The 9,396-nt window shown below is 39.2% G+C and overlaps 1 long non-coding RNA gene across 1 annotated transcript; it reads right to left on the bottom strand.

Moving 5' to 3' along the window:
• Positions 1 to 8,168: 8,168 nt before the first annotated feature.
• LOC147511756 (uncharacterized) lies at positions 8,169 to 9,046 on the bottom strand. The gene is made up of 2 exons (XR_015217064.1): positions 8,824 to 9,046; positions 8,169 to 8,628 (listed from the first exon to the last, which is right to left on the bottom strand). It is a non-coding gene; the product is annotated as an uncharacterized LOC147511756 (long non-coding RNA).
• Positions 9,047 to 9,396: the final 350 nt, after the last annotated feature.

Below are 9,396 nucleotides of genomic sequence, written 5' to 3'. Positions count from 1 at the left end.
TTTGGAAACATACTTGCATATGTTTTTGAGTGTGATGAGTGGACTAAAATGTTATGGTTTGCCTTTGACCTTGGGCTGAGAATGCAAGAGCCACGGGGGAAAGGTTCCATATTGAGGATTGGGTGAGCCACTTCATGCAAAGTGGTGTCACAATAAAGAGGAGTGTAAGTTACATGTTGGGACTTTGGTGTGTTGCTTGTTATACAACATTTGGATCACTAGGAATGAATTCAAGTTTGAATAGAGAAAGATCAATCGAGAGAGTAATCTGAAGAAGCAAATTGGATGCACTTAGATGCATCCAGTTTTTTTAGAGAAGAACTTCCTAACCCTATACCTTCTATGTCTTTGCATTCATCTAATTACAATGTCATTTTCCCTATCATATCTAATAACTGTTTAATTATTAGGTTTGAAGCCTCCTTTCTTAAATAATCAAGATGGGCTATAGCTGGATGTATATCATGGAATGATGTAGGGGAAGTAGTTGAGGCTGTAGCAAGAAGATACAAAGTCAAGAATGTTGAAGAACTTGTAATGGTGGTGGCTGAAGTTGATGTACTCTTTGTTGGGGTTGTCCCACACCATGAGGCACCCAAAAGCATGCGGTAGAAGTATGCAACTCAGAATGGCATAAAGTGATAAATTAGAGAGAGAGATTGATTGGAGAGAATATTTACTTGATTAATTTCTAAGAAGATTACAAGATGTTTATATAGAGATTACAAGAATCTAAAATAGGAACTAAACTAAAACAGTCGGTGGTGTGGGTTTCTAAACAATACGCGAGATGCAGGTCGCGCTCGGGTTAAGCTTTGGTTCATCGCGCAGCGCTGGTCGTTTATATCATGCGTTAGGCGAGCACAGTCGTCAGCTCTCCACTATGAAGTGAAGAATAACTTCTAATACTCACCTCAAGTTGGAGAGTGAATATCAAGAACTCCCAACTTGCGAATTAATCTCAGAAAGCTGTCCTTGCCGAGAGATTTAGTGAAGGCGTCAGCCACCTGATCTGAGAAGGAACGAATGTAGGAGATAGTAACTTGGCCTGTATCTTGTCACATAAGAAATGACAGTCCAATTCGATGTGCTTCGTTCGTTCATGAAAAACTGGATTTTGAGAGAGATGATGAAGGCTTACTTTGACCGGTATCGTAACATGGTCATCGGAGAAGGATGAGAGATGCCTAAGTTAGAGAGAAGATACTTCAACCATTGAAGTTCGCGCGCTTGAGTAGCCATGGAACGATATTTGGCTTCAAAGAGAAGAGCGGGATACATGTTGCTTTCTTTGTTTTCCGGGATATAGGGCTAGAACCAAGAAAAGTGCAATAACTACTAGTAGATAGACGAAAGTGACAAGGGACTGACCCGGCCAATCGTGAGTCACGTAAACCGAGATGTGTAAAGAACTATTAGCGGATAAGAGAATCCCTTTGTTGATCGAACCTTTAAGATAGCGGAGTATACGATGAGCAACATCTAGATGTGGAGTCCGTAGGGACTGCATGAAACGGCTGAGATAATTAACAGAAAAAGTGATATCCGGACATGTAACTGTGAGATATAAGAGACGCCCAATCAAGCGACGATAGACAGTAGGATCTTGAAGTAATGTGCCATCATCGGTATGGAGGTTGATGTTTTGTTCCATAGGGAACTCAGAAATACGACCACTAGTGGTACCACCATCAAGCGAGAATGTCCAAAAGACACATTTCGCGCGGCGGTAAGAAATAATCCTTCTTTGGAGCGAGCAACCTCGATACCCAAGAAATATTTTAGACGTCCCAAGTCCTTGATATAGAACGTTGTTTCTAAAAATTTCTTCAAGTTCTGAATGAGAGATGGATTGTTGTCTGTGATCAGAATGTCATCCACATATACAATGACAAATGTAGAATCAGACCCACAAATATTAGTGAATAGAGAATAGTCAGACTTAGACTGAGTGAAGCCGGCAGTGATAAGAGTGGTAGATAGTTTGGCAAACTATTGTCGAGAAGCCTGCTTGAGTCCATATAAGGACTTATTGAGGTGACATAACCTGTTCTCCCCCTGTTTGGCGAATCCAGGAGGTAACATCATATAAATAGTTTTATCCAAATCGCCTTGAAGAAAGGCATTGTGGACATCCAGCTGATGAAGAGTCCAATGTCTGATAGCAACAATGGAGAGAAGTAATCGAATAGTGACTAATTTTGCAACGGGTGCAAAAGTGTCATGATAGTCTTGGCCTTCAATCTGATTGTAACCCTTGGCAACAAGACGAGCTTTGTAACGTTCAATAGAAACCCATTTACAACTGATAGGCTTATGATGAGAGGATGACTGAACAAGAGTCCATGTGTTATTTTGTTCCAAGCTGTAATTTTAGCACCATAGCGACTCTCCATTCCGGAATTTTGCTTTGAGAAAAGGATGTAGGAACAACTGAAGAAGACACTTTAGAAAAAAAAGCTTTATGACAAGGAGAAAGGTTAGTGTTAGAAACATAAAAAATCATAGGGTATGGAGTGGAAGACCGTGTTACCTTAGAGTCCGATTGGAGGAGGTTGGCCGAACGAGGGACTGTAGGTGCCTTGGTGAGAGTAGGACAATGATAATTTTGGATGAGGAGTGGTGGGGGTTGTCGCACTCTAGTAGATCGAGTTGAGGCATGAGGATTGAGGTGGGATGGCTGAGGATCTTCCAAAAGGGGGGGTGACGGAGCTGGAGGAGTGGGAATATTGTCAAGAAGAAGTGAGCGTGAGTCGCGCTCGATTTGGGCTGGAGCAGGTCGCGCTCCATCCATTAGAATTACATGAGATGATTGAATGTCGAATGTTTCATTGTGTGGGATGGGTAAGGGAGAAACAAGCAGATGTGATGGGGGGGGAAGATAATTGTTGATAGGGAAATATAGTCTCATGGAAAACCGCATCACGGGAAGTATAAATTTTCTTGGAAGATAAATCATAAATGCGGTAGCCTTTTTGAGCATAAGGATAACCAATGAAGATGCCAGGTTTCCCACGGTGATCAAACTTATTTTTAATGGAAGTGTTGTGAGCAAAACATAAACAACAAAAAACATGAAGATGGGCAAGAGTGGGAGGTGTTGTAAATAGAAGCTCATGAGGTGATTTGTCATTTAACAAGGTGCTAAGAATTTTGTTAATGAGATAGCCTGTGGTGAGAATGCATTCACCCCAGAAGGATAATGGGAGGTGAGCTTGAAAACGTAATACTCGTGCAACGTTGAGTAAGTGACGATGTTTTCTTTCAACAACAGCGTTTTGTTGGGGAGTAGCAACACAACTACGTTGGTGGATTACCCCATATTTTGAAAAGAATTGTTGCATGTTATGGGATATAAATTCAGAGCCATTGTCAGAACGAAGGACTTGGATTTCATGAAAATGGTCATCAATGTTGCTATGGCCAAATATGAGTGAATGTACTGTAGAATGAAATTGAGTATGAACCATGGCAAAAAAACATTGTAAATGCATGACAGTTTCAGATTTGACAGTCATAAGATAAATCCATGTAGCACGACTAAAATCATCGACAATAGTTAAGAAAAAACGAGCATTGGAATATGATGGTAAATGAAAAGGACCCTAAATGTCACAATGAATCATTTGAAAAGGTCTAATTGTCTTTATTGAACTATGAGAAAAAGATAAACGAGTTTGCTTAGCTTTATGGATCTGATTCTGCAAGTAACATTATTTGAACTAGAAATGAAATGAAACCGCTTAGCTAAAATCTGCAAAGGCGTGGAAGATAGATGTCCTAGGCGATAATGCCATAAATTATTTGTGGTGGAGTTGTGGGATGAGCAAACAAAAGCTAGTTGGAGATGGTAGAGTCCCCATTAAGCCGTCCCAATCCAATCTTCTTCTTTCGTAACCGGTCCCGAAAAAAGGCAAGAATCATTAATAAATGTGTGAGGAGATAGGGTGAGACTTGACTAGTTCATTAATGGAAAGCAAATTAAAATGAAAGGTGAGAACAAACGAACGTTGTCAAGGCGTAAAAAGGGGAGAGAATAACACTACCAACATGAGTAATTAAATGGTCTGTTCCATCCGGAAGTTTAAGAGTAGAATGTGTTAAACAAGTATGATAATGAGAAAACAGATGTAATGAAGAACATACATGATTGGTAGCACCAGAGTCAATGATCCATATGGATTTAGAAAAACACGAGAGAGATATACCTGTTAGGTTTGCTTGTGAAGAGGTACCACCTGAATCAAGCAAACTGGGAAGTTGGTTGTATTGTTCTATGGAAAAAACAGGAGAATTGGAGTCTGTAGCAACCGAATTAGCCTGAGCAGGCTTGGGTGGATAACCGTGCAGTTTGTAGCATGTACCAATATGATGTCCAACTCGGTTACAATGGTTGCAGAATGGATGAGCGCGTGCTCGCTTTGGGGGTCCTGTATCTGACGACGCGCGCGCTCGAGGCTGTGGTGAACCACCAGGCTGCTGTGGAGGTTTAGACGGACCTGATTTCGAAGAAGAAGCCCAGTTGGTCTTCTAAAAATGAGTACTCAGGGCAGCAGCGTCTGGAGCAGAAGGAAGAGAGAGTGCATGAATCTCTTGTTGCTTCTTCTCTTGTCGGATTAAAGAATAAATCTTGGACATACGAGGAAAAGGATCCATCAAGAGAATTTGACTGCGGATGGATTGAAAACGAGCATCTAGGCCTTGTATGAATTTTATAGAATGACCGTCTTCAACCTCTTTGGCAAAAATAGATGCATGGCCACAAGTACAAGCAGGCATAGTAGATAAAGAACTTAATTCATCCCAGAAAGATTTAAGTAAAGTGAAATAAACAGAATCTTGGGCGATTGTCTTGCTTGAGAAGAGTGACGGAATCCTTTGGTTGAAAAACCTTGGGGGTGCATTAGTTTGTGAAAAACGATCACCAAGATCTTTCAGATTTCGGATCAGAGTCGGCATAGAGGGATCTTTGCCACGGATATCCGGATTAACGTAATTAAGAATCCATGAAGCAACAAAGTCATCACATCGCGACCACTTAGATTTTTCTTTGGGAGTGCTGGGAGGAGTTACAGAGCCATCGACAAAACCAAACTTATTCTTTGCTCGAAGGGCTCTAGAGATAGACCGTAACTAAGTTGGATAATTGTCCCCTGATAACAGAGGAGATACGAGGATAGCCGTGGGACTATCTGAGTGGTGGACATAGAAATGATCATCAGAATCTGGAGTAGAGTCATTATTGGGAGTGGAGGCGTCGGCCATTAAGAATTGAGAGGAGGCGGAAGCTGATAGAGTTTAGGATTAGGGTTTGGATCAATATTAGGTTGATACCATGATAAATTAGAGAGAGAGATTGATTGGAGAGAATATTTACTTGATTAATTTCTAAGAAGATTACAAGATGTTTATATAGAGATTACAAGAATCTATAATAGGGACTAAACTAAAACAGTCGGTGGTGTGGGTTTCTAAACAATACGCGAGGTAGAAGTCGCTTTTCGGGTCAGCTTTTTGTTAGAGCTGCAGGTCGCTATTTGTATCTATCTATTCAAGAGCGCGTGTCGCTCTATCTATGCGTTGGCAGAGCGCAGGTCGCGCTCTCCACTATGAAGTGAAGAATAACTTCTAATATAAAGTATGACAGTGTTTGTGGCATATGCAGTGGGTAATGTTTATGTTCGGCTCAATAACACCGAACAGAGGAAGATGTTTTCAGAGTTTCAAGAGGTCTGATGAAGTATGTCATCAAAAGTAGCATAACATATATATAAGTACGACATCTAAAGTATCATATCGACCCGTAAGTTTGTAACCCACTATATAAGGGACTTAGGGTTAGACGAAACATATATAATTCTTGGAAATCTTTTCATTCTTTGAGAGAGAGAAAACCTTGAGAGAGAGTCACTCAAGAGAGAAACCCGCTTTTACCTTGTAAAGAGAGAGAAGATAGATCCTAGTGAGTTTGAGAGAGAAGAGAGAAGAGCACTGTAATCCTTTTCTACCCTTTTCTCATAAGATCATTGCTTTTGTGGATATAGGCACAATTGGCCGAACCACGTATATCGCTTGTGTATCTTGTGGTATGCTTTACTTTCTTTGCTTTATTATTACTTGTTTGTGATAGTTGTTGATTGCTTAGAAAGTTGAGTTAGTTTGTTTGATTGGTGGTAGTGAAATGTTAGACTTTTATTGGAGTTAGAGTGTCCAAGTGCAAACTATGTTAATGGGGATCGATTGGTATTGTTTTCCCCAACAATCTTAGCTATCTCATCAGGGTGGAAGGATGTCATCTTTGAAGGAGATTGCACAGAAGTCACTAAATATCTAACTGGTCTTAGTTGTACTTGGAGTATTGAGAGTTTGAGAACTTATGTAAATAATCTTTTATCTTTTTTTGAGTTTAGTAGCTTTCGATAAATTAGTAGGGATTTAAATGGGGATGCACATGAGTTAGGTAGATGGGACAACCATCAACTAATTATGAGTCATCTTCCAAAGTGTATGTTGGAGCAAAACTTGAAACCTATGTTTTATATATTATATATTGTTATTGTTATTGTTATAATAATTCAGGTCTTATCCCCATAGGCCTAAAGATACAAATTTCCAAGATATTAGTAATTTGACAATTGTGCCAAATATCTTCCCACTAACTATGAGCCAGAAAAAAGATTGTTAGGCGAGTCTGGTCCATATCAATTCATCATATTTCATTTTAGTTCATTAAGTCATCAATCGACAAAAAGTTTCTCAAAGTTTTGTATTTTAGATGTTTGGTCCCCTTATCTCCAGGAAATCAACTGTCAATTACTCATTTTCCTCATCCTTGGTCTTACTTGGACAACAATAATGTCATTTTTTTTTAATTGAACGTCTATTTTCTATCAAATTGGTAGCTAGGACATCACTAAGTGGCACTGAAATAGGACGTCTGGACTCCGAACGCATTGGAGAAATGACAATTCGTACCTCACATACATTCTCAAAACTTAAATAACACGATGACAAAGGAAAAATACAAATTAATTTTCGTATTTGAAGCATCTCATCACGAACCTTGACACTAGGCCACTCACAATGTGCAACGGATGAATGAAACAGATTCCCTGGTGATGAAGGTCCTCAAAGAAGTTGTACTACAAGGGTGCAAGAATACGTTCGACTAAAGGTAAGTGAAGAAAAGAGGAGATAGAAAAAGTTATAGCAGTAAAAGAAAAGAAGAAAGGGAAATGTGGCAGTGGTTCTTGTTTCCCCGAGTTGCCCTGTCTCAAACCTTATGGCTGTTGTTCACGAATTGCTTTTAAGTACCACGAATATACTTTTAATTAGTATGGCACATTATGCCTTCATATGTGATTCCTTTTAATTAGCATATAATTCTTTCATTTAGTCCTTTACCGTGTATGCTCCATGTACCTTATGGGCGTGCGTTCTATTTGTCCCTTTAGCTTGCAGAAGTACAGAGTGGATGCGGTGGGGGTGCATGTTATATGCTCGTGTGCTCCTTTTGCATAGTTTACATATTGATTATCTCACTTACTTGCCATTATAGTTTAAAGTACATGCGCCTATGCAGTGATTGCACATGAAAGTACTGGGTATTAATGGCATCTGTGAGTTTTATTATTGGTTCAATTTGAAAAGGAGATAGAAGAACATGTCTTGTACCATTACAGCTTCGGTGTTTGGCCCTTAACAGCATCTTTTGTGTTTATTTGCCTGTAAATTCATTTACATACTGTGTTTCCATGACCGCCAGCCAATACTGGGATCCACCTACGCTACACAAAAAGCAATCCATGCATATGATCCATTATTTTGCCACTGGACTTGGGAGTTGGGACAAGTAATTCGCACTGTAATTAGGTAGCTTTTTGCAGTAAATAATTAAACTGTAACACAAGGGTAATAGGGAGGCTCCAGCTACTTGAGAATATTTTCATAGGGATGAGGGTCTGCAGACCGTGTGATCCAATAGTCTAAAAATTAAAAACAAAAAAGATAAAAAAAAGATAAGAGAGAAGATGAAAGGATGTTGTATTTCTAGACCGTTGGATCACACATCCAACGGTCGCGGGCTCGGGGCAGACAACTTCGGGTAATAAAAGAAGAAATAGAGCAATTTCGTTCTGAGCGTGGCTCTTGATTGAGCATGGAAATACTTCATAGGAAACCCAATTTCACACGATAGAAAAACGCAACATAAATTTATCACCTATGTCAGCTATTCTCCAAGACTATACATGTTACAAAGGGGCCTAAAACCAGCCGTGAAATTACATACTACATTATTTACTACTAGAGAATAGGAATGAAAATTGCTCCAATTATTTTCGAGTTACATACTGTTCTTCTAGGCTCTTATACAGTATATTATCTTATCACAAACATTTAGCATGTGGAATGCACAACTGCAGAACTGCACAAGGTACCGCCCCAATTAGAGGAATGGGTCAAACATTTCTCTTTTCTTTGCTGGAAAGCAGTCGACTGAGGGAAGAAAATATACCGAGTATAAATAGCACGTGATATTACACAAGACAGTGTGCACTGTGCACATACCATTCAGCTCTTCAAAAGCTAACCAGTTGCCTCCACGCATTGCTCTACTCATATATCCACCTAAAAGCATGTGTTTCAAATCTATATGATAATGTGCACAAAAATGCTGGATTCCAGTACACTCGTTTGAATAATGTGGGATTTAATTCGTGTATAATCACTTTCAAAATTTTCCTATTAATTAAAATCTTTTTGAGAGAAAAATTTATGATGCATGCTATGCTCAGGTAAAACTTGAAAGTCTATAAACCTTACCTAAGGATCAAACAGAGTTTTTGACTTCGACTGTGGATGCTTTACTTTGCTCCCTTTGAATCACTTTTCCTTGATTGAATCGTGTTTGATTTCCTTTTGTATGATTGTATCTAATTTTGGAGTGTTCCTTTGAAATAAGTCATTCCAAACTAACAAATCGTGTCAGACTCTCATGGCGCCTGACAAGCGTGGAGGGAATAAACTAGAAGTCAAAGGCATCCACTAAGAGTATCGGAACGAAGTAATAAAAGATATCCTCTGTTGACCTTGTGAGAAGAAAATGCATGATGTTTTAATTATTTGGAGATCGAGTCATTTAACAAAACATTGTGGAATATTTATGTCCACAATTGTGGATAGTTACTAATATGAAGATTATGGAATAATTAGTGGCCAGATACTCAGATTATGCCCACAATGTTGGAGAATTTAGTGGTTCATTGCTTTAGAATAAAAGGAGTGGACTTTAGAAGTTTCAATTTTAAACTGGCCAGAGTAAAGGCCTACAAACATCAATTAGGATCCCATAATGGGAGCATTAGTATCTTCTCCAATATCACTCAATATTTCTAA

Source organism: Coptis chinensis, chromosome 3 (assembly GCF_015680905.1).
Source record: "Coptis chinensis isolate HL-2020 chromosome 3, ASM1568090v1, whole genome shotgun sequence".
Classification (NCBI taxonomy): Eukaryota; Viridiplantae; Streptophyta; class Magnoliopsida; order Ranunculales; family Ranunculaceae; genus Coptis; species Coptis chinensis.
This window is presented reverse-complemented; position numbering and strand designations above follow the sequence as displayed.